This window comes from Dermochelys coriacea, chromosome 4 (assembly GCF_009764565.3).
Source record: "Dermochelys coriacea isolate rDerCor1 chromosome 4, rDerCor1.pri.v4, whole genome shotgun sequence".
In the NCBI taxonomy this organism is placed as follows: domain Eukaryota; kingdom Metazoa; phylum Chordata; order Testudines; family Dermochelyidae; genus Dermochelys; species Dermochelys coriacea.
In genome coordinates this window covers 75,882,891-75,906,391 of record NC_050071.1, presented here as the reverse complement: position 1 = coordinate 75,906,391, position 23,501 = coordinate 75,882,891, and the positions used below count along the sequence as shown (strand labels likewise).

The following is a 23,501-nucleotide window of genomic DNA, read 5'->3' as shown; positions in this document are numbered from 1 at the left end:
TTAATTGTAACATCACTTGGAATAAAAGAGTTTAGAAGAACTAACAGAACACACACCGTTCAGAATCATCAACAACCCCACCCCCCTTACACACACCAGGTTTATTTGGAGTCTGATCCTAGACTCATGGAAGTTAATGGCAACCTTCCATCTGAATTCATGGTTGCAGAAACAACCCAGAAAATATGCATTACAAACTCAAGCAACTGGATAATCTTACTATTAAGAAAAGGAGTACTTGTGGCACGTTAGAGACTAACAAATTTATTTGAGCGTAAGCTTTCGTGAGCTACAGCTCACTTCATTGGATGCATTCAGTGGAAAATACCTCTGAATTTCCACTGAATGCATCCGATGAAGTGAGCTGAAGCTCACGAAAGCTTATGCTCAAATAAATTTGTTAGTCTCTAAGGTGCCACAAGTACTCCTTTTCTTTTGCGAATACAGACTAATAGGGCTGCTATTCTGAAACCAATCTTACTATTGTAACTCATCCTCCTATCTCTGTTCTCCATGTCTATCATCACATCTCCATGTTTAAACTGTAGGAATGATGGATGAAATCCTCACCCTCACTCTGATAAAAGGGCTGCAGTGGCATAAAAAGACCTAATCTGGCTGGCATAGGCAATGAAGAAAACAAACATAATGCTGCCTTCCAAGGATCATGCACCTGCACTAGTGTAAGGGTGTATCAGTGCAAGGTTGGGGCAGGCACACAGCATGCAGCTCTGTGAAGAATCCAGGCAATGTTGTGGTCCAGAGGCAGCCTGGGGAGGTGACCATAATTTAGAAAGGTTGTCCAAACCAGGGACCTTTCCAGTCCCTGAAGCAGCCCAGGATTAGGAGGGCACAGAGATGGCTAATGTTACCTTAACCCCTACTTTTCTGATGCACAGGTTTAGAGATGCAGCACAGACTCTTACCCCGCGTATTTAAGCTGCTCTGGAAAGATGCTAGAAAGCACCCTAGCACATTTTCAGCACTGAATAAATAATTAATAATAATTGTAGTTATAATCCAATGGGAAGAGACATGTATGGGACTTCCCCCTATTAATGAAAAAGCAATTACATGTTCAGCAGTGAGAGAATCAGGGCTTTGATGAATGTAAATTAGCTGCCAGATGAAAGCACCACGGTAAAGGCAAGTTAATTTGCTATTTCATGGTATTACTGTACATGCTATTGAACAACTCAAGGAACCTAAGAGCTGTTTTTACAATGAGATTATTCATAAACACAGGGAGTTTGTTCCTGCCAATGGTTTTAAAGCCTGAACTTCACTGTTTAAAACTCTCCAATAGGAGCTCTGATAGTCTTTGCAGTAATGAGTCCCTCTGAGTGTTACTGATTTCCCCTCCATCTTTATTTTAGTAAAACTTGGAAAATGATCTCTGACTAATTACCATGAACAAGGTTTGATTCAGTATCAAAGATCTAGAGCTCCAACATAATTTACAACAACTATAGTGAAAACTGGTGCCTAAAAGATTCAGTGGCGTTCACCCTCCTACCCACCTGCTGGCACCCAATCCTCACTCAGCCATCTCCTGAGTCACCTGATAGACGCCAGCTGCAGACATTTAAGTATTGCCTAGAAATACGTCTACACTCAGCCCTGCTGCCTCCTACTCTATTCAGATTTTACCAGTTCTGTGCTTCAGACACAGCCTGACATCTAAAAGCTTCTAATCCCCTTCCTCCCCTGCTTGATGCTGAATTCCCAGAGCTGTTTCAACCCCTGCTCCATCTCACTGTTGACTAGGGTGACCAGATAGCAAGTAGGAAAAATTGGGAGAAGGGGTTGGGGGTAATAGGTGCCTATAAAAGAAAGAGCCCCAAATATCGAGACTGTCCCTATAAAATCGGGACATCTGGTCACCCTACTGTTAATCCTGGATACTGCTGAGCCTTCCTACTGTCAAGAGTCCCCATCTCATTACTGTGTTTTAGCAACCATGGAAAATGTGACATTACTTAGGGTTAGAAGTGAAACTAAGGCCTGATTCTCCACTACTTTGTGCCCTACACCTCATTTACAGCTCTGCAACTGGGGTATGGAATGATAGAAAAGTAAAGGCTGGAAGGAAGCTCAAGAAGTCATCAAGTCCATGCCCCTAGACTGAGGCAGGACAAAATAAACCTTGACCATCCCTGACAGGTGTTTGTCAAATCTGTTTTTAAAATTCTCCAGTGATGGAGATTCCACAACCTCCCTTGGAAGCCTATTCCAGAGCTTAACTACCTTTAGAAAGCTTTTCTTCATATCTAGCTCTTCTTTGCTGCAGATTAAGCCCATTGCTTCTTGTCCTACCTTCAGCAGACATGGAGAACAATTGATCACAGTCCTCTTTATAACAGCCCTTAACATATCTGAGAACTGTTAACAGGTCTCCCCTCAATCTTTGTTTCCCGAGACTGAACATGCCCTGTTTTTAACCTTTCCTCAGAGGTCAGGTTTTTCTAAACCCTTTATCGTTTTTGTTGCTCACGTCTAGACTTTCTCTAATTTTTCCACATCTTTCCTAAAGAATGGCGCCCAGAATAGGACACAATACTCCAGTGCTGAGTAGAGCAGAATAATTACTTCCTATGACACTTCTTTTAACACCTCCCCAGAATGATATTAGCCTTTTTTGCTATTTCATACTGATAACTTTATATTAATTTGTGATCCACTTTAACCCTCAGATCCTCTTCAGGAGTACTATCACCTAGCCAGTTATTTCCCATTTTGTAGTTGTGCAGTTGATTTTTTTCCTTCCTGTACTATTGTAGTACTTTGGGCTTATCTTTATTGAATTTCATCTTGTTGAATGCAGACCAAATTCTACAATATGTCAAGGTCATGGTGAATGCTGATCTCATCCTCCAAAGTGCTTGCAACACCACCCAGAGTGGCATCCAGAAATTTTATAAGCATACTTTCCACTCCATTATCCAGTCATTAATGAAAATATTGAATCGTGACTGACCTGTTTGGGGACTCACTAGATATACCCTCCCAAACTGACAGCAAACCATTGATAACTACTCTTTTGAGTAGAATCTTTCAACTGGTTTTGCACCCCCTTATAGTAATTTCATTGAGGTCACATTTCCCTAGTTAGTCTATGAGAATGTCATGTGGGACTGTGTCAAAAGCCTTACTAAAATCAAGATATCTTGTCCACTGCTTTCCTCCCATCCACTGGGCTAGTAACCTTATCAAAGAAGGAAATTAGGTTGTTTGGCATGACTTGTTCATGACAAATACATGCTGGGTATTCCTTATAACCCTATTATCCGCTACATCCTCTTAGTGCTTACAAATTGATTGTTTAATAATTGTTCCAGTATCTTTCCAGGTATCAGAGTTAGACTGACTGATCTATAATTCCCCTCATTCTCTTTGTTCCCCTTTTTAAAGATGTTTGCCTGTCTCTACTCCTCTGGGACACCTCCAGTGTTCTCAAAAATAATTGCTAACGGTTCTGAGATTGCTTAAGTTCCTTCCTTATGTTTTCTAGGATAAATTTCTCCAGGCCCTGTTGACCTGAATACATATAATATATTTAACCTGTTCTTTTTCTATTTTGGCTTGAGTTCCTTCCCTTTTGTTGTTAATATAAATTTTGCTGTGTATGTGGTCTCCATTAACCTTTTTAATGAAGATTGAAGCAAAATAGGCATTAAATATCTCGGGTATCTTGATGTCATCAGTTATTAGCTCTCTTTGCCTGCTAAGTAGAGGAACTACATTTTTCCTTTGTCTTTTCTTGTGGTCCTGATGTATTTAAAAAACTTCTTATTGACTTTTATGTCTCAGGCTAGGTGTAACAGATTTTGAGACTTAGCCTTTCTGATTTTGTCTCTACATACTTCTGCTATTCTTTTGTACTCATCCTTCACAATTGTCCATGTTTCCACTTTTTGTCAGGTTCCTTTTTGAATTTCAGGTCTCAAACAGCACCTGCTTTGCACAGGTGTGTATGACTGCCCCAACTACAAGCTGGTAATAAAGCAGGACATAGGTTGATTAGGTGCATCCACTATAAGTATTTAAGTCAGAGCTTCTCAATCTGGGGGTTATGAAGTGGTGTCAGGGGGTCATAGCATCCAGATATTCCCGTATTGTTAAACGGAAAGGGTGGATCTTAGTTAAGAACTGTTGACCTAAGCTGTTTAGTTAAAGTCAAAGAAGAGAGGACATGGAGTTGGACAAGTGGGTTACAGGAGTTAAAAATATAGAAGAATTCAGCAAGAGGGAGAAATTTCTTAAATAAACTTTAATATCCACTCTTACTGCATTAGACAAAAGAAGCCCAGCAGATTTACAACAACACATTTGGAGACATGGCGGTGTGGATGTCTGAACTAAACAACCACAACAAAACAGCATCAGGCAGTGATTATTATTGGAATTGTGTTTGTAAATATTTAGTTTTTATGAAAATAATAAAGTTCTAATTCTCAATGATGCACATGTAAACTGTCACATTTTAGGAACTCTTGTTAATATTTACAATCTATTACCAGCTTTTGTAAGACAGAAGCCATAAGCAATGAAGAGGTGGTCAGCCTCCTTGCATTGTCTTTCAGATTTTGTTTTCAAATGATGTTTTCAGTCATCATTCACTAAATACAATGTCCCCACCCCACCCCGAGAAGATGGCATGTATGGCAAATACACATATAGGAAAATTCCAAGCAATATAGAGTTCAATCCTTCAATCTACACTTAGGCTATACTCCCAGTAAAGTCAACTGAAGTTTTTCCTATAGCAAAGACTAAAATATTGGGCCCATAGAATCTTGGTTTATAATTTGTCTGCTGAACAGCCACAAGATGTCATCGCATGTCTGCTATGAGGAGCTGTTATGTCTTCAAAAGTCAAAATGAATGTCTTGAGACCTTGAAACAAAATAAAAATATAAGACATATAAGTGGATCTATTTCACATATTTATATAAAATGAAAAATCAAGCAACTCTCCTAGTGTAGATTCCAAAATACATTTTGGAATGCTTTCAAAACACTACTTAACCAGTTAGGTATATTGAAAAATTAAAGCCATGGCTTCTTTATATAAACCCAATAACACCTCCAACCATCCACAAAGCATCCATTGTTGAGCTTTAGGTGTTCTGAGATGAGGTAAAGTAACTTTTAGGTAACCTGTGAAACATGGTGCTTTTGGGTTCATAAGAAGAAAACCAATGAATAAATAACACACTCAAGAAAAGAACAAAGTGGTCAATAAGGAAATGCTAGGCATATTTAGCAGTTGTGAAATGCATTTACTGTATAGTTGTCTGAAATTTCATATCTTAAATAGTCCTTCCAAAATGGTTTTTATTCTTGGTTAGAAAAGTTAAGTGATTGTTTTCTGTTCTGTACGCAATTTCAAAGCAGAAATTTACATTCATGATAGCAGTATAAAGATGACTGTTTTAGGAATTGAATATCACAAGTGAATATTAAGAGACAGAGTGGAGATTACCAAAATGATTTGCTGGTAAATGAAACAAAATTTTTCAAACCTGAGTGCAACCTGCCATGCACAAACTGGAAATGTGAACTTATTTGAATAGCAGTACGGTAAAGTGTGCTAGGGAGATTTTACTGCACAACAGTAGGGTCTACACAGCCATTTAGTGTAGGCTAGAGTGCTATAGATTCACAACCTGGCTTACTTTGACAAAATTTCCATATAGCCTTTAAGCTCCTCAGGTAACATTTTCAAAAGCAACTAAACTCACTTAGGGAGCCAAAGCCCCAAATGACTTGCAGTTAAACCTAGGCTTCTTAGTGTCTAAATCACTTTTGAAAATGGGACTTAAGCACCTTTGAAAATTTTACCCTGAGATCCATATTTAGGCCTCTAAACAAAAGTGGTCTGGTATTATGTTTTCAGGTGATGCTGCAGGTGCTTCGCATCTCTGAAAAATGGGTCACTCTAATTTAGTGGACTAAAGGCTTGATCCAATACCTCTGAAAGAGCTCCAGATGATGTATCTGTACATTGGATCAAAAACTGGCAGAGACAGGAACCAAAGAGTAGGAAGAAATAGATCATTTTCAACATGGCAAAAGACTAACAGCAGGGTGCCTCAAGGAAAGTAGTAGGTGCAGTGTTCGTTATTAATGATTTGTAATGGGGATGGGCAATTAGATAGCAAAATCTGTGAATGACTCAATTATTTAGGTTGGTCAAGTACAGGGAGGACTGAAGAAATTAAGAGAGACCTAACCAAGTTAGGTGAATGGACAGCATGGTGGTAAATGAAGTTTTTTGTTGATAAATGCAATGTAGTACACACTGGGTGGGGGTAGTGATGGACACGTAAATGACTCCTGCACCCTTACTGGGTTCTACATTTGCTATATTAATCCAGGGAAGGGATCAGGGCATCAACGCGGACAGCTCAGTGAAGATCTCAGCTCAATGTGCAGTTGTAGTCAAAAAGCCAAACCAATTGCTAGGATACATAAGAAAAGGAATGGAGAGTAATACCAAGAATATTATGATGCTAATATTAGAACTAATTAAAACTCAGTATTTCCATTCTATGGGAATTTCCGTTCATCCTGAACTGGAACAAACTGTCAAAATTTCTGAAAAAAAATTCATTTTGACATGATCAAAGTACCTCATTTGACAATTTTATACAATATAGTTGAAACAGTAAAGTTGCAATGGAGTGCTTCAACTTTATCTAAATGTTCAGATTTTTTGTTTACATTTTTGGCAAAATTGATTCATTCTCTTGAAACATTTTGATTTTGTTGAATAAGGAATTTCTGACAGAAAATTTTTTGTTGGAAAAATTTCAACCAGCTCCAGCTGCTATATAAATAAATGGTGCACCTCATCCAGCATCCTTTGTGCAGGACTGGTTACCCCAACTCAAAAAACATAATATTGCAGAATTAGACTGGATTCTAAGAAGTTTGACAATCATGAGAGGCGTAGAAAAGTTCTCATGTGAAGAGTGATAGAAAAGGACATGATAAAAATATATAAAATAATGAATATAGAAGATAGATCACTTTGTTGTAGTGCACAAGAACTAAGGTGCGGTAAATGAAATTTAAAATATGGCACATTCAGAAATGAGGAATACTTTTTCACATAAAACAATTTAACTTAGCTTTAATAGGACTGGTAAAATGCATTTAACTTGACTGATTGCAGTGACATGATCAACATCTTTACATAACACAAAAGGACCTAATGAGGCTCCCCAATTAGAATGCCCCTCAGAAGGATAGTATCATTTGACTCTGGATTAAACTGCAAGAGCTTTTACATGTAGTGAACAGACATGCCAAACCAATGAAAAAAATGCATAAATTGGGCTTGTTTTTGGCTTAATTGGCTTGTGAGTTGCTTGTTGGCTAGTTTTTGGCTTGTAGCTTGTTGCTTCTTCTTTTTTGATCGACTCCCAACAAGCAAATGCAAGGGGAGGTGGGGGGAGAGTTAGGGGTGCACAGTGGGCCAATCACAGTCCCAGACTGCACACTGGAGGGATCTAATCACAAACAGTGTTGGGGTTCTTAGGGATTGGCTTGTTTTGGCCTTGGTTTGAAATGGAATTAGCTTTTTTTTTGTCTTATTGTGAAAGTTGGTTTGCTTATTTATCATGTGGAAGTTGGCAACTGTAGTAGTGAATTGCTTTGAGGAATCAGTGTGTGTTTGTGTGTGTGTGCACATGTAGGCACATGTGTTCTCATGTGTGCATCAAGGAACAGACATATAATAACAATGAACTAAAGAGCCAGTGGCCATAACTATAAAACCTTTATAAAGCTCCAAGTCCAGACAGAGAAAGCAGAGCTGACTGTTTTTTAGAAACAGTTCTCAAAAGGTGTCCACATATCCCGCAAACCATCAACAAAATCCTCAACTCTCATCTCTAGTGTCAGTGAAATCTTCCTCGCCTTGCTTTTAATTTCTTCCCCATCCATACTCTATTAGGAAAGAGCCTCAGATGTTCAGTGCTGCCAGTGTTCTATAAATCTTGACAGTTCATTGAGTTAACAGGTTCAGTCACAATCCTTCAAATCTATAAATTTGATCTATAAATTAATAGGCTGGTTTAAAGAGATTATTTATGTTGCACTGTAAGTGAGCAGCTCTTGGCAAACAAATAAGGGAAAAGTCCCAGATTTGTAAAGGTTAGGTGCTGCTCCAGTCAGTATTGCAAGGCCTAAGGCCCAGATACTCAAAGGTATTTAGGTATGTAACTCCCAGGTTCCAAGGCTAGTTTCATATAGAGAGGAAAGCCTAGAGAGCCCAGCCTGAGGCAGAAGGAGTATTTTCACAAAGTTAGTGTGGAAGTAGGGGGCCTCTACATGAGTCGCCCTCACTTCTCATATACCTCCAAGATTCATGCAGCTTTTAAGAGATGCACCCTGTCTGTGAGTGGAACCTTTTCCACACCAAGGGGTTGGGTAAATCTTGCCTCCCAATGGAATGATCAGGGGAAAAAAAGAGCAAATTAGATATAAGATTTCCTCAGATCAGGGCCAACCATTAGAGACCAAGAAGTTAGTAGATATGTCTACCTAGATTTTTGGGTCCCTGTAACTGCTAACATTAATCTTGAACTGAATTCTTTTATCCTTACTGTCATAAATATAAAGGGAAGGGTAAACACCTTTAAAATCCCTCCTGGCCAGAGGAAAAACCCTTTCACCTGTAAAGGGTTAAGAAGCTAGGATAATAGGATAACCTCGCTGGCACCTCACCAAAATGACCAATGAGGAGACAAGATACTTTCAAAGCTGGGGAGGGGGGATTTAGAAACAAAGGTTCTCTCTGTCTGTGTGATGCTTTTGCCGGGAACAGAAAGGAATGGAATCTTAGAACTTAGTAAGTAATCTAGCTAGATATGCATTAGATTCTGTTGTGTTTAAATGGCTGACAAAATAAGCTGTGCTGAATGGAATGTATATTCCTGTTTTTGTGTCTTTTTTGTAACTTAAGGTTTTGCCTCGAGGGATTCTCTATGTTTTGAATCTGAGTACCCTGTAAGGTATTTACCATTCTGATTTTACAGAGGTGATTCTTTTACTTTTTCTTCTATTAAAATTCTTCTTTTAAGAACCTGATTGCTTTTTTCATTGTTCTTAAGATCCAAGGATTTGGGTCTGTGTTCATCTATGCAAATTGGTGAGGATTTTTATTAAGCCTTCCCCAGAAAAGGGGGTGTGGGTTTGGGGAGGATTTTGGGGGGAGAGACGTTTCCAAGTGGGCTCTTTCCTGGTTATATATCTGTTAGACGCTTGGTGGTGGCAGCAAAATAGTCCAAAGGAAAAAGGAAAATAGTTTGTACCTTGGGGAAGTTTTAACCTAAGCTGGTAAAAAAATAAGCTTAGGGGGTTTTCATGCAGGTCCCCACATCTGTACCCTAGAGTTCAGAGTGGGGAAGGAACCTTGACACATACTCAGGCAAAACTACCAATGTAATCAATGAGAATTTTGTCTGAACAAAGACAGCAGGATCAGTCCTGACAGCTTTAATTTTTAGAAGGGATTTTCTAATCTTTTCCATTGCAGAGAGAACCTTCAAAATGTGAACCTGTTAGCAGCTGAAAGTTCATTGCTGATTTTTGAACTCCCCAGCACAGGCTCATACACCCTTTCCTTAGACACATCATTCCAAAGCATTTTGTTGAGAGAAGTTTTTTCTCTTTGATCCATGATGCAGATGTCTGTGTAATGCATATAATCTGCATTGGCTCCATATGTTAATGGGAGTGAGAGCTAAATACATGAAAATAGTGCAGAGTGTTTAGTAGAGTTTGGATAGATGATTCAGACCATGGGATTTAGGATAGGAACTTTGTCCTAAATGAACACCTACTGTACTAACAGCAAACTTCTAAGCAAAATAATCCTTTAAAAATTTCTCTCGGGTATTTCAAAAGCACCTATCACCTAAACACCATATAACAATTACAGAAAACACTCAATGTGCCCTAAAATCTTCAGTTTCTCTAGTTCCCAATGTAGATTGTTGGTTTGTTTTTATTTTGGCTGAGATAACTGTTTTAACTCTCTATTGTTGAGTGTGTGTGTGTGAATGAGAAAAAGAGACAGTGCACTGGGTATGGACAGGGAGGAGCTTGGTGTAAGGGGAAGATATATATTTGAGGAAATACAGTAGTTAAGGAAAAAATAATCTGCTATGAAACCTGTCAGTCTCCCTGCTTACCAGTGCTAGAAACAGAACTCTTTGCCATTTGAATGTCTTGTCCCCTGTACAGCTTGGTTTGATAACCTAGCATCTCTAAAGGAAATATTATGCTATTCTCCAGTAACATTCTGTATACATGAATGTCTGTATTGTTAATGTGAAAACTTATCTCCACAAAATATGTATATGATCAATTATCTCAGTTCAAGCCCTTATCTCCCAAATCCTGTATTCAAAGATATAAATAATCCTGTCTCTCTTGACAAAATAAAGGTCAAATGAAACCGTCCGTATTTTCCAGTTGTTTCATATTTTACATCCTGACATGGGTCAAGGTCTGAAGTCTCTGAATTTCAGAACTGGTTTGATCTAACTTCCTTATATGTTTCTATAGATCCTCTCCAAAAACAGAAGCATGTTTCCTTACTACAGCGGTCAGACCGGTTTCATCTTTAGTCATTCGGTGCACTTCTGCCCAGTTCAACTAAATCATCCTCAGCCAAGACCTACCTATTAAGGCTGGGTAACTGCCTTTCACCACAAACAGTGGCAATTTAGCAGCTGTCCATTGAGCACCACTTTAGCATCAGTAGTGCCCAACTTGGGCAAAGCTTCTCCCATGTACATCTTCAGAACAGTTTTCATTGCTTTAAGCGGAAGATGCTGTAGCTTTTCTTTATAGACAGTCTCTGAGACCAGCAAGATCTCTCTGAGACCGCTGTTGAGCTCCAGGTGTATGCGTTTGCTGTCCAACAATGGGGTTACCCATTATTCATGTAAGCCCACTGCCAAAGACAAAAAGTCGAGTGGCACTTCTTCTTCTGACGAGGTGTCACCATGACCATCCTCAGTCTGCTCTAGGGTATGCAGATTTTTCTTTTTGGTCTGCCAGACCACAGGCCTCTTTTTCTTTGTTTACAGGCACATTCAATGTTCCCTTTTTGCCACAGTGTCAACACACCATGTCCTTACACCAGCTTTCTGATGTATGGTGACACGGCTTATCAGAGCGGTCACATTTCTGACTCCCCACAGTTCTGTGGGTAGGTTCTTGTGACACTTTATGTACTCTAGGGGATGCACCAATGTATTGCACCTCCTTTTTGGCCAGTTCCATGGAGACCGCAATATCAATGGCCTTCTGTAAGGTAAGCTGAGCCTCTGTCAACTGGCGCTTCCATATAGCTTCACTATGCAGGCCACACACTAATCTGTCAGGTAGGACATCATTTAACATCTCCTTAAATTCACAAAAAGAAAAGGAGTACTTGTGGCACAAGTACTCCTTTTCTTTTTGCGGATACAGACTAACACAGCTGCTACTCTGAAACCTTAAATTCACAGTGTTCCGCAAGCTTTTTCAAAATTGCTACAAATTGTACAACTGTTTCGTCTTTTTTTTTGGTCTCTTTTGTGGAACCTATATCTTTCAGCATTTACCAGTGGTTTTGGAGAAAAATGGGACCCCAGGATTTCCACAGTGTCACTGTAAGATTTGTTCTTTGGCTTAACAGGGTGTAGTAAGCTGCGTAGCAGGGAGTAAGTCTTAGCCCCTACAACACTTAAGAATATTGGCACCTTCTTCTCTTCTGCAATGTCATTTGCAATAACAAAAAGTTCAAAACGCTCAGTATATATGTGCCATTGCTCTGTAGTCTCCTCAGAAGGTTCCAGCGGCCCCATAAGTATAGCCTTGGTTTTAGTTTCAGTGCAAACAAGCCAGTTCACACCCCCTTTCAACAGCAAAAGGGTTTTATTTATTTATTTATTTATTTAGACCTTGACTTCTACCTTCTTCTGTTGCTGGGGCAGCACAGGGATCGTATCCTCATCGCCACATTGTTGTATCCTTGGAAGTAGCAGTTTTAGGAAGAAATCACTTGAGATGCAGAGCGCTGTAGACCTTGAAAAGCAGCCATTTATTGCCACTCACTGAACTAACCAACAACCAGCCAAAACCGGCTGGGTTATCCCCTAATAATCTAATTCAGTTGCCATAGCAACAACAAGATTCTTCTACTACAACAACCAAATACACAACAAAAACCTCAAGGGACAATAGAATGCTTAGAAGGGTTCTTGCTATAAATGTTCCAAAGCTTAAGCTGATGCACAGAGGATGGAAGCTGACCAAGCCTCCACAGGCACAACGCCACTAGAGAAATGTGCAATTCTGAAAAATGAGTATTCTCACCCCATGTGGCCTTGTAGCACAGACAGCCAAATTGTTGCTGCTTCTGCATTGGTGTGATACATTTATGTAAGATAGACTCTCTGCACCCTCTACCACCACTAGCACAACCACACAAGCCACACATAATTTGGCCAACAATTGGTAGCACAGTTTTCAGTTTCCTCAGCATTATGATTTAATATGGCTAAATGTGTACGTCTAGGAAGAAAAGATGGTAGGCCATATTTACGTGATGGGGGACTCTTTCCTAGGAACCAGTGACTAAAAAGATTTGAAGGTTGTGGTGGATAATTAGCTGAACATGAGCTCCCAGTGTGATGCTGTGGCCAAAAGGGCTAATGCAAGCCTGAGCTGCATTACAGGGGACACTAAAATAGGAGTAAAGAGGTTATTTTACCTCTGTATTTGCCACTGGTACAAGCTCTGTTACAATGAGGGTTGTGGTAGATTCTCCAGCACTGACATTTTTTTAAAAATCAATATTGGATGTTTTTTTCTGAAAGACATGCTCCAGGAATCATTCTGGGGGATATTCTATGACTTGTTATACATGAGGGCAGAGTAAATTATCACATTAGTCCTTTCTGGCTTTTGAATCTATGGATCAGCAAAGCTTCCAGGAGTACTCCTAGCACTGCCTGGCTGGGAACCATGTCTTCTTTCTAGGTGTTTGCACAGTACTAGACAATGAGGCCAAGACCATCATTGGAGTATCTGGACAATGCTGCAATACAAATAATGATAATTATAATAAAAATACAAATACAAATAGAATATGGATGCTCTTCAGATCAAGAATCTGAGAGACAGAGGGCTACGTTTTCTGATCCAAGCAATCTATGTTTGGTGCTGGACAGAGGTAGGCAAAAGTGACAATAAATCACCTTTATGTTCCTTTTTTCTGGGGCTGCTGAATGATGAGCCATTTTCTGCTTTGTAGCAATCGTCCTCAGAGATAGGCATGGCACAGGCACACTCCCATTCCCCCAGCCAGGGAATATGTAGTTTAGGATCACATGTACATTGGTAAAATGAAATACCATGGCAGCCTCTCCTTCTTCATTCTCTGTGATGTAAAGCAACTGAAGAAGATCAAACGCTTACAATCAGATTTCAAATGAAAGCCCTGGTCCAGCAAAGGGGTCAATCCATGTGGATGGACCCTTATAGCGACACTCACCACTTTGCAGAACTGGGGCCTATCACTGCAAAAAGAATTGCTTCTATTTCTACCATTCCCCTCTTTTGTCACAGTCATTTATCAAAGGAATGGATACATATGTTGCCCTTCTGTATCTACAAAGGAGAATAAATTTATTCTGTAATGTCTTCGGTCCTTGATAAGAATATCTTGCTTTGAACAAAAACATTAGAATACAAACATAGCCTCATTTAGTTTAAATATTTAGTATTTTGGCTGGGTGACCATTCTCCTTTTTCTCAAAATCTATTGATACTTTTAAGAGTAGACAGCCAGAATGGCTAATGAATTAAGCAACAGAACATTAGTAAAGTCAAAATAGTACAATTTACATCTATCTTTTACAAAATCCATGAGGTCCGTGGTACTACATCACTTGACGGTGCTATGAAGGGGACTAAGAAGCGCTACAAATGTAACACATTCTCATAACAAATGCTATGATTGCTGTCAGATAACTTGTTTTCTTTGGTGTTGTACTACAGGTTCTATATCAAGAAAGATGACAGAAAATAGCTTAATAAATGACACTTTTACTTCCCCTGCCTCTTAAAGGGATGTAAATAGAATGAAATTTATAGTGTGTACCCTGATCCTATTACAGCTGCGAGATTATGGTGTTCTAAAAGACAAGAATAATGTCCATAAATGCAAAAGATTTAAATTTGGAGCCACTGAACAAAATATCTGATCTAGGTAAAATCCTAGACACTTACTTTTTCTTGGCAAGGGATAAACATGGTAACAGGGCTGAAATTAAGTTACGTGGTTGGAACTTGTGACAATGCTGATCTCTCTCTTTACTACAAAAATGTTAAATTCTTATTATGTTTTTGGTTACTTGGCTGTCATCTGTCATGGGATCTGAGTGCCAGCTTTAATATGGTTGTTTTAACTGCTATTATGTTCATAAAGGGCCCTGTTATGCTAAACATTGTACATATACATAGCAAAAGGCAGCCCAAACCATGAAGCACTTACAATCTATACAAGAGGTAAGAGAGATATAGAAATTCACTTCGAGGTCACTGGCACAGCCAGGAATAGAACATACCTGTGACCATTATTAAAGATTACATGTTAAAAGGATTGGAAAAATATATAGGGGAAAGAGACAGAAAGGAAGAGATACATGAAGTTATTGACAAAATATTTTATTAGTTCACAATCACTTTCAATATGGCTAGTGAAATGCAGCATCATTTTATGTGCATTGAAAGAACATAACTCCCACACTGGCTGGTTTGGAGGCTGTGAGGAATACACACAGTTCAAACACAAGTAGTCCCTGTTGGTATGTGTGCAAAGATTTTATGAACTACACCTGTTGGTAATTGGAAGTCCTAAAAAAATATGAAGTCTAGAAAGTTAGCAGGGAAGTGTCAGCTTGGGAAGTGTCACAGACAGCTGCAGCGGCACAGGAGCTAGCAAACAGAGCTGTAAACAGGGGAGTTTGAGTGGGAGTTTGAAAGGTGAGTTTGTATTGTGGTGCTTGTTTGGGGTTTGCTTTTGCTGGGGGAGGGTGGTCTTTTTGGTGTGACTTTTGTTTCCCAGATTAACAGGACTTAGGTGGGAAGGCGATGACAGATATGGAGGCAGCTGTGGGAGTGACTCCTGTAGTGAAAGACACATTGACGATGACTGGATGTGGAAGCTGTGGTATGTACATGATCCTGGAGGGGGGACCTGGTAAGAGTTTTTTCTGCATGAAATGCCGCCTGATAGAGCTGATGGAGGAAAAGATCCGAGGTTTGGAGATGCAGGTGGAAAGTCTTGTTGAGTTTAGGAAGGGGTTTGAGCAGATGATGGAGCAAAGATATGAGGTATCTGAAGGGAAAAGCTCAGACTCACGGATGGAAACAGGGCTGGGGAATTTTGAGAGGAGACTGGGTGAGGAAAGTGGTCAGTGGAAGCATGTGACTAAAAGAACCAGGCAGAGGAAAAGACGGGCTAGTGAAGGAGAAATAGAGCTTAGGAACAGGTTTGCAGAGTTGGAAAATGAAGAAGGGGCTCAGCAGGTACTTGTTGAAGGTGGAAGGGTAAGAAAGAAGAGAAGAGAGGCTAGTCCTATAGGAAAAGCGGAAGAGGCAAGGGAGACTACACCAAATATGAGCCCCAGGAGGATACAGGATGGGTTGAAGAGGATTATAAGGGAAAATAGGAATGGAAGAACTTGCAGCCAGAGGGAACAGGGGAGAGACTGGAGAAGAGCACTCACCAGGAAAAGGCAGGTCTATGTGATAGGGGACTCTTTATTGAGAAGAATAGACAGGCCTGTAACTAGAGCTGATCCTGAGAATAGAAGGGTGTGCTGTCTTCCGGGTGCTAAAATACGGGATGTAGACCTGAGGTTGAAAAGGATCCTAAAGGGAGCGGGAAAGAATCCCCAATTATCCTTCATGTGGGAACAAATGATACGGCTAGATTCTCGCTGGAAAGTATTAAGGGAGACTATGCTAGGTTGGGGAAGACGCTTAAGGAAATTGAGGTTCAGGTGATCTTTAGCGGGATCCTTCCTGTTCCTAGAGAAGGGCAACAAAGGTGTGACAAGATTATGACTGTCAACAGATGGCTTAGGCAGTGGTGCTATAAGGAGGGCTTTGGGATGTATGGCCACTGGGAGGCATTCACAGACAGAGGACAGTTCTCTCAGGATGGATTTCATCTGAGTAGGGAAGGAAATAGACTTCTAGGATCAAGGCTGGCACAACTGATAAAGAGAGCTTTAAACTAGGAATTAGGGGGAAATGGTTGGGAGATGTCCAGGTAATCTCCACGCCAGATTTTAGCATTGAGAGGGAAGAAGACGAAGTAAGAAAGGATGCAGCTGTGGGTAGGAGAATGTATATAAGGAGCGAGGGCGGTGTGGATACTAGTCTAATAGGTTATACTGGCTGTAGAATGACTGTGCCTAATAGGGTACAAAATGTGAGCGAGGCCAAACAGCAAAAATTAAGATGTTTGTACACCAATGCGAGGAGCCTAGGTAACAAAATGGAGGAACTAGAGCTACTGGTGCAGGAAGTGAAACCAGCTATTATAGGGATAACAGAAACATGGTGGAATAGTAGTCATGACTGGACTACAGGTATTGAAGGGTATGTGCTGTTTAGGAAAGACAGAAACAAAGGTAAAGGTGGTGGAGTAGCATTGTATATCAATGATGAGGTAGAATGTAAAGAAATAAGAAGCGATGGAATGGATAAGACAGAGTCCGTGTGGGCAAAAATTACACTGGGGAAGATAACTAGTAAAGCCTTTCCTACGATAGTGCTTGGGGTGTGCTATAGACCTCCGGGATCTAATTTGGATATGGATAGATAGATTAAACTTTTTAATGTTTTTAATAAAGTAAATACTAATGGAAACTGCGTGATCATGGGAGACTTTAACTTCCCAGATATAGACTGGAGGACCAGTGCTAGTAATAATAATAGGGCTCAGATTTTCCTAGATGTGATAGCTGATGGATTCCTTCATCAAGTAGTTGCTGAACCGACTAGAGGGGATGCCATTTTAGATTTAATTTTGGTGAGTAGTGAGGACCTCATAGAAGAAATGGTTGTAGGGGACAATCTTGGCTCAAGTGATCATGAGCTAATTCAGTTCAAACTGAATGGAAAGATTAACAAAAATAAATCTGCAACTAGAGTTTTTGATTTCAAAAGGGCTGACTTTCAAAAATTAAGGAAATTAGTTAGGGAAGTGGATTGGACTGAAGAACTTATGGATCTAAAGGTAGAGAAGGCCTGGGATTACTTTAAATCAAAGCTGCAGAAGCTATCAGAAGCCTGTATCCCAAGAAAGGGGAAAAAATTCATAGGAAGGAGTTGTAGACCAAGCTGGATGAGCAAGCATCTTAGAGAGGTGATTAAGAAGAAGCAGAAAGCATACAGGGAGTGGAAGATGGGAGAGATCAGCAAGGAAAGCTACCTAATTGAGGTCAGAACATGTAGGGATAAAGTGAGACAGGCTAAAAGTCAAGTAGAGTTGGACCTTGCAAAGAGAATTAAAACCAATAGTAAAAGGTTCTATAGCCATATAAATAAAAAGAAAACTAAGAAAGAAGAAGTGGGGCCGCTAAACACTGAGGATGGAGTGGAGGTTAAAGATAATCTAGGCATGGCCCAATATCTAAACAAATACTTTGCCTCAGTCTTTAATAAGGCTAAAGAGGATCTTGGGGATAATGGCATGACAAATGGGAATGAGGATATGGAGGTAGATATTACCATATCTGAGGTAGAAGCGAAACTGAAACAGCTTAATGGGACTAAATCGGGGGGCCCAGATAATCTTCATCCAAGAATATTAAAGGAATTGGCACCTGAAATTGCAAGCCCATTAGCAAGAATTTTTAATGAATCTGTAAACTCAGGAGTAGTACCAAATGATTGGAGAATTGCTAATATAGTTCCTATTTTTAAGAATGGAAAAAAAAGTGATCTGGGTAACTACAGGCCAGTTAGTTTGACATCTGTAGTATGCAAGGTCCTGGAAAAAATTTTGAAGGAGAAATTAGTTAAGGACATTGAAGTCAATGGTAAATGGACAAAATACAACATGGTTTTACAAAAGGTAGATCGTGCCAAACCAACCTAATCTCCTTTTTTGAAAAGGTAACAGATTTTTTAGATAAAGGAAATGCAGTGGATCTAATTTACCTAGATTTCAGTAAGGCATTTGATACCGTGCCACATGGGGAATTATTAGTTAAATTGGAGAAGATGGGGATCAATATGAACATCAAAAGGTGGATAAGGAATTGGTTAAGGGGGAGACTGCAACGGGTCCTACTGAAAGGAGAACTGTCAGGTTGGAGGGAGGTTACCAGTGGAGTTCCTCAAGGATCGGTTTTGGGACCAATCTTATTTAATCTTTTTATTACTGACCTTGGCACAAAAAGTGGGAGTGTGCTAATAAAGTTTGCAGATGATACAAAGCTGGGAGGTATTGCCAATTCGGAGAAGGATCGGGATATTATACAGGAGGATCTGGATGACCTTGTAAACTGGAATAATAGTTATAGGATGAAATTTAATAGTGAGAAGTGTACGGTTATGCATTTAGGGATTAATAACAAGAATTTTAGTTATAAGTTGGGGATTCATCAATTAGAAGTAACAGAAGAGGAGAAGGACCTTGGAGTATTGGTTGATCATAGGATGACTATGAGCTGCCAATGTGATATGGCTGTGAAAAAACGTAATGCGGTTTTGGGATGCATCAGGAGAGGCATTTCCAGTAGGGATAAGGAGGTTTTAGTACCGTTATACAAGGCACTGGTGAGACCTCACCTAGAATACTGTTTGCAGTTCTGGTCTCCCATGTTTAAAAAGGATGAATTCAAACTTGAGCAGGTACAGAGAAGGTCTACTAGGATGATCCGAAGAATGGAAAACTTTTCTTATGAAAGGAGACTTAAGGAGCTTGGCTTGTTTAGCCTAACTAAAAGAAGGTTGAGGGGAGATATGATTGCTCTCTATAAATATATCAGAGGGATAAATACAGGAGAGGGAGAGGAATTATTTCAGCTCAGCACCAATGTGGACACAAGAACAAATGGGTATAAACTGGCCACCAGGAAGTTTAGACTTGAAATTAGATGAAGGTTTCTAACCGTCAGAGGAGTGAAGTTTTGGAAGAGCCTTCCAAGGGAAGCAGTGGGGGCAAAAGATCTATCTGGTTTTAAGATTCTACTCGATAAGTTTATGGAGGAGATGGTATGATGGGATAATGGGATTTTGGTAAGTAATTGATCTTTAAATATATAGGGTAAATAGGACTAATCCCCTAAGATGGGATATTAGATGGATGGGATCTGAGTTACCCGGGAAAGAATTTTCTGTAGTATCTGGCTGGTGAATCTTGCCCATATGCTCAGGGTTTAGCTGATTGCCATATTTGGGGTCAGGAAGGAATTTTCCTCCAGGGCAGATTGGAGAGGCCCTGGAGGTTTTTCGCCTTCCTCTGTAGCATGGGGCATGGGTGACTTGAGGGAGGTTTCTCTGCTCCTTGAAGTCTTTAAACTATGATTTAAGGACTTCAATAGCTCAGACATAGGTGAGGTTTTTTGTAGGAGTGGGTGGGTGAGATTCTGTGGCCTGCGCTGTGCAGGAGGTCGGAATAGATGATCAGAATGGTCCCTTCTGACCTTAGTATCTATGAATCTATGAATCTAAGTGTCAATAGAATAAAGCATGCTGTTTCTCTTTACCTTATGTTGCATCTGAATATGTGTATAAACACCAGCATCAGAAAGAAAGGCACAGGCACAGTGAGCTGAAAACACTTAATAAATAAAAGCTGATCTTCTCTTCAGCTCTTGTAAACTAAACCACATATTTTCTTCAGTGTTATAATACCTGAATGGCCAGAGATATTATATTATACATGGAGATTAGACTGGAGCTGAATTTAGCAGAAAGGGAGAAAGAAGCCATAGAATTTTAAGCAGTGCTGTGATATTGCACCCTCTGTGGTTTCTGTGCAGATTTGCTGCCTGCAATGAATAATACATGTAGTATTCTTTCTTTCTTAGAATAATAGGCTGCTTAATGAGAAGTTTGAAAGAGGTTATAATTTACCTGCCTGAAGAGGATCCTTCCCCCCCCAAAAAAAGTAGCTGGCTCATTAGAAGGCTAAATTGTATTGGTATTGGCAAAAATACAGAGAGCAGTTTATATATTTTTAAAATCAGTTTATAATTCATTCTCATATATAAACTGCTCTCTGTATTTTTGCCAATATCATTTTTTTGGTTACTTCAGGCTGGTAAATTGTAAACTCTCTTTCAAACTTTATATATATAATCTCTCATACTGCAGAAATCCAATTTGCATCTGAGTAGAGAGATAAAAATGTATGTTTTTTCTCCTTTCAATACTGAAGTATAAACATGCAAGACAGACTAATATGCCACTAAAAGATGGTTCCAATATGCCACCTGCTAAGAAGACAAGGTGGACATAGAATACCGACTTAACCTGGCATGTTTTCTTCATTAACTTTCAAAGCAGAGAAGACTTTGCATGTGTTTTTGTGCATTTACATAATGCATTTGAGAAGGATATCATGTGTTTCAAGCAAAGCTACAGAGTCTCAGTAAAGTTAAGAAGAATCTGTCTGTGGAACTTTAATGTAAAGATTCACATTCCTCTATGAAGGGAACAGGTTTTTTCAGTAACAACTGACTGTAGAAAAGAGAATGCAATCTTTAATATCAGTCATTCCATAACAGTGTTGCTCTGAAATTGACTGGGCCCACTAGGCTAGAGGGCTTTCAGCTTGTGTAGGAGTTAAAGCACATGTCAGAAATTTCTGAGTCAACTTGAATTAACTAAAATGAATATTTATGTACTTAGGCTAATATAAAGATTTGAGTTGCCTCAGTTATTCCAATATAATTACTAGCACCCTGGGAAGCAAATGTACAATGTTTTTCAACTTCTTTATAATTTCATACAGAAACTTACATTAACAGAATGTTAAAGCTTCACAGTTGAATGCTCACAAGTCATAAAGGACCAAAGTTAAGGCTGCTTTTACATGCTTAGCTCTGCCCTCTTCTGCATATGCATTACAGTTGAGGGCTTGATTCTGCTCTCATTTACACCAGTGTACAGCAGAAGTAACTCCATTGAAATTAATACAGTTACACAGGTTAAAAACCAGTAGGAGATCAATATCAGGCTCATAAAATTTAGATGGAAAAAGAAAAAAGACAAATGGAAGGTGCTTCATATTCCAGGACAATGAAGCTGTATTGGCGTCCAAAAGTTTGTGAGTGGTGCATTTCATAACCCAATTCCCTTGCTTGAGTCTCTGCACACCTTACAAAGTTAGTTTATACTGCAGGTGAATTGAAGGTGTTTAAAGAGTGCTTATTTTACACATCTTAACTCTAAGCGGTATACCAAAGTGCATAGGAAGGAACCCTACCCCGGCACAGCTTACTTCAGGCCTTTTACATTTAAGTCAACTATGTAGTGAATTGGCTAGTCACATAGATCTGGGGTTGAGGCAAGGACACCTGCAGACGTTAAGGTGCACAGAGTAAGTTTCAAGAGTTCCTGCAGACCTCAAACAGTAGGAATTTTAGCACTTTGTATAAATCTGTATCTGCATGTTGGTAAATAAAATGAACCTGAAAGTTCTGCAGAAGGAAATGCTGCTTGTGTCACATCAGCAGGTGGGAAAAAGAAGGAAACCACGCTCTAAGAAGGTGGGGAGATTCTATCCCGCCCAAAGAAGGGGACCCCTTTTCCACTCAACACATTCATGGTTCAGACCTCCTATAAAGGGGACGAAGTCTCTTGTGGCTGCCCCAACTAATTTGAAGTATTGGGATGACAACAGCATATGGGGGGAGTGCATGAACTCTGCCCAAATGTTGTCACACCCCACATCCGCCCCCAGGGGGTTCCCTGGGAAGGTAGATCGGCACTGCATGTTGCTAACGCTGTTGGAAGCATCACAAAGCATTTTGGGGAGGGTCAAAGGTGTAAGTGGAGTGGAAGATTCCTTTGCAGGCTGCAAGAGGCCAAAGCGGGAGGGAGGAAGAGAGCAGAGAATGGGTTAACTCAATACTTCAGTTAGCTCAATCTGAAGATAAGACGCTGGACCCAATCCAAGGTCATGGAGCCCAACGAGAAGTCTGCAGCTGTATTCATATCTTAGCTAACCCCAACCAGCCCTAAGAAAAGGAGAACTAAGATGAGCAGGACTGCAGAGATTGCAAAAGTGAACGAGATGGCAAAGGCAAGCAGAAGGGTCGGGGGGGGGACAAAGTCTCACATCCCTGGAACTGATGTGTTTTGGGAAAGCTGAGGAGGCCACAGAGACCTGGTTTGGAATGGTACAAAGAGCACGGGGAACAGAGGTCGCTGAATGAAATGCCCCCAAAAGAATCCCGGACTTAAAAATCCTTCTGAGACCCGAGGAAAATCGGAGATCAACAGTGGACCCTGGATGACCTGTGTGCACAGGACAGAACTCCCATCCACCCCTCCCCCTCTTCTTCTTACGTTGCACCCAGGCCTGGCCAGCCTCGGGTAGTGTGGGTGTGAGAATGAAAGTGGGTTAGGGCTTGGGGCAGAAATGCTTTCTTCCTTCCTCTGAGTGACGTGGGGAACCCACCCCCAGCCCTCTCTTTTGTTGTTTTACTATTTTATCAATAAAGCTTTAAAACTCAGTTACGTGGTGTGCTCTGTTATCTCCTACCTAAAGATCCTACAGCCTCAGCCTGATCACCTGGCGCCGCAGGCAGATTGGTAACATAAATCTGTCACAATATGCTGCTCCTGTGGGAATCACAGAAGGAGATCTGTATGATGTACATGGCAACTTACCTACAATGTTTTACTGATGACTGTATGTTGGTCTAAGTATGGGCAATGTACTATACTAATGCCTGAAGTCTGAAAGCATGAGAGGTGATGATGGATGCTTTGTTCGGGTGAGAGGGGCTGACTTTGCCTAGGTTAATTGAGAAGTGGCTCCACTCAGGTTGGTCTTTCAAAGGAGGGAGAAGGGGGGAGTTACATGTATCCTTATTGATATCATACGCCCTTGAGGTTACCTGTGTGATATTTTCCTGCCTGAATGCATATAGTTAAATAAAAAGGGTTGTTGAGAGATCCAAAAAGGGAAGGCAAAACAATGACATGGATCAGTCCTTGAGGACACAATAGGAAAGTTGTTTATTGGGAAATACCCCCTTCCTTGGCTTTATCCATGCTAAGAATACTTTAGTCTTCCCAAGGCTAAATCTAAGAGCAAAGATTTAAAGATAAGCCTTAAAGATGGAGGGAGGGCTCCCCTGAGGGTATCAGTGAGAGCTGACAGACAGAGATGGCATGCTGCACATAGGACGCTCTCCTTGTGCCAGACAGAGATGGCGTTGACTAGGCTAGATAAA

The 23,501-nt window shown here is 40.2% G+C and overlaps 1 long non-coding RNA gene across 1 annotated transcript; it reads right to left on the bottom strand.

Moving 5' to 3' along the window:
• Positions 1-2,686: 2,686 nt before the first annotated feature.
• On the bottom strand, positions 2,687-17,309 carry LOC122460077. Its single transcript, XR_006281142.1, has 3 exons — positions 17,299-17,309; positions 5,782-5,786; positions 2,687-2,766 (listed from the first exon to the last, which is right to left on the bottom strand). It is a non-coding gene; the product is annotated as an uncharacterized LOC122460077 (long non-coding RNA).
• Positions 17,310-23,501: the final 6,192 nt, after the last annotated feature.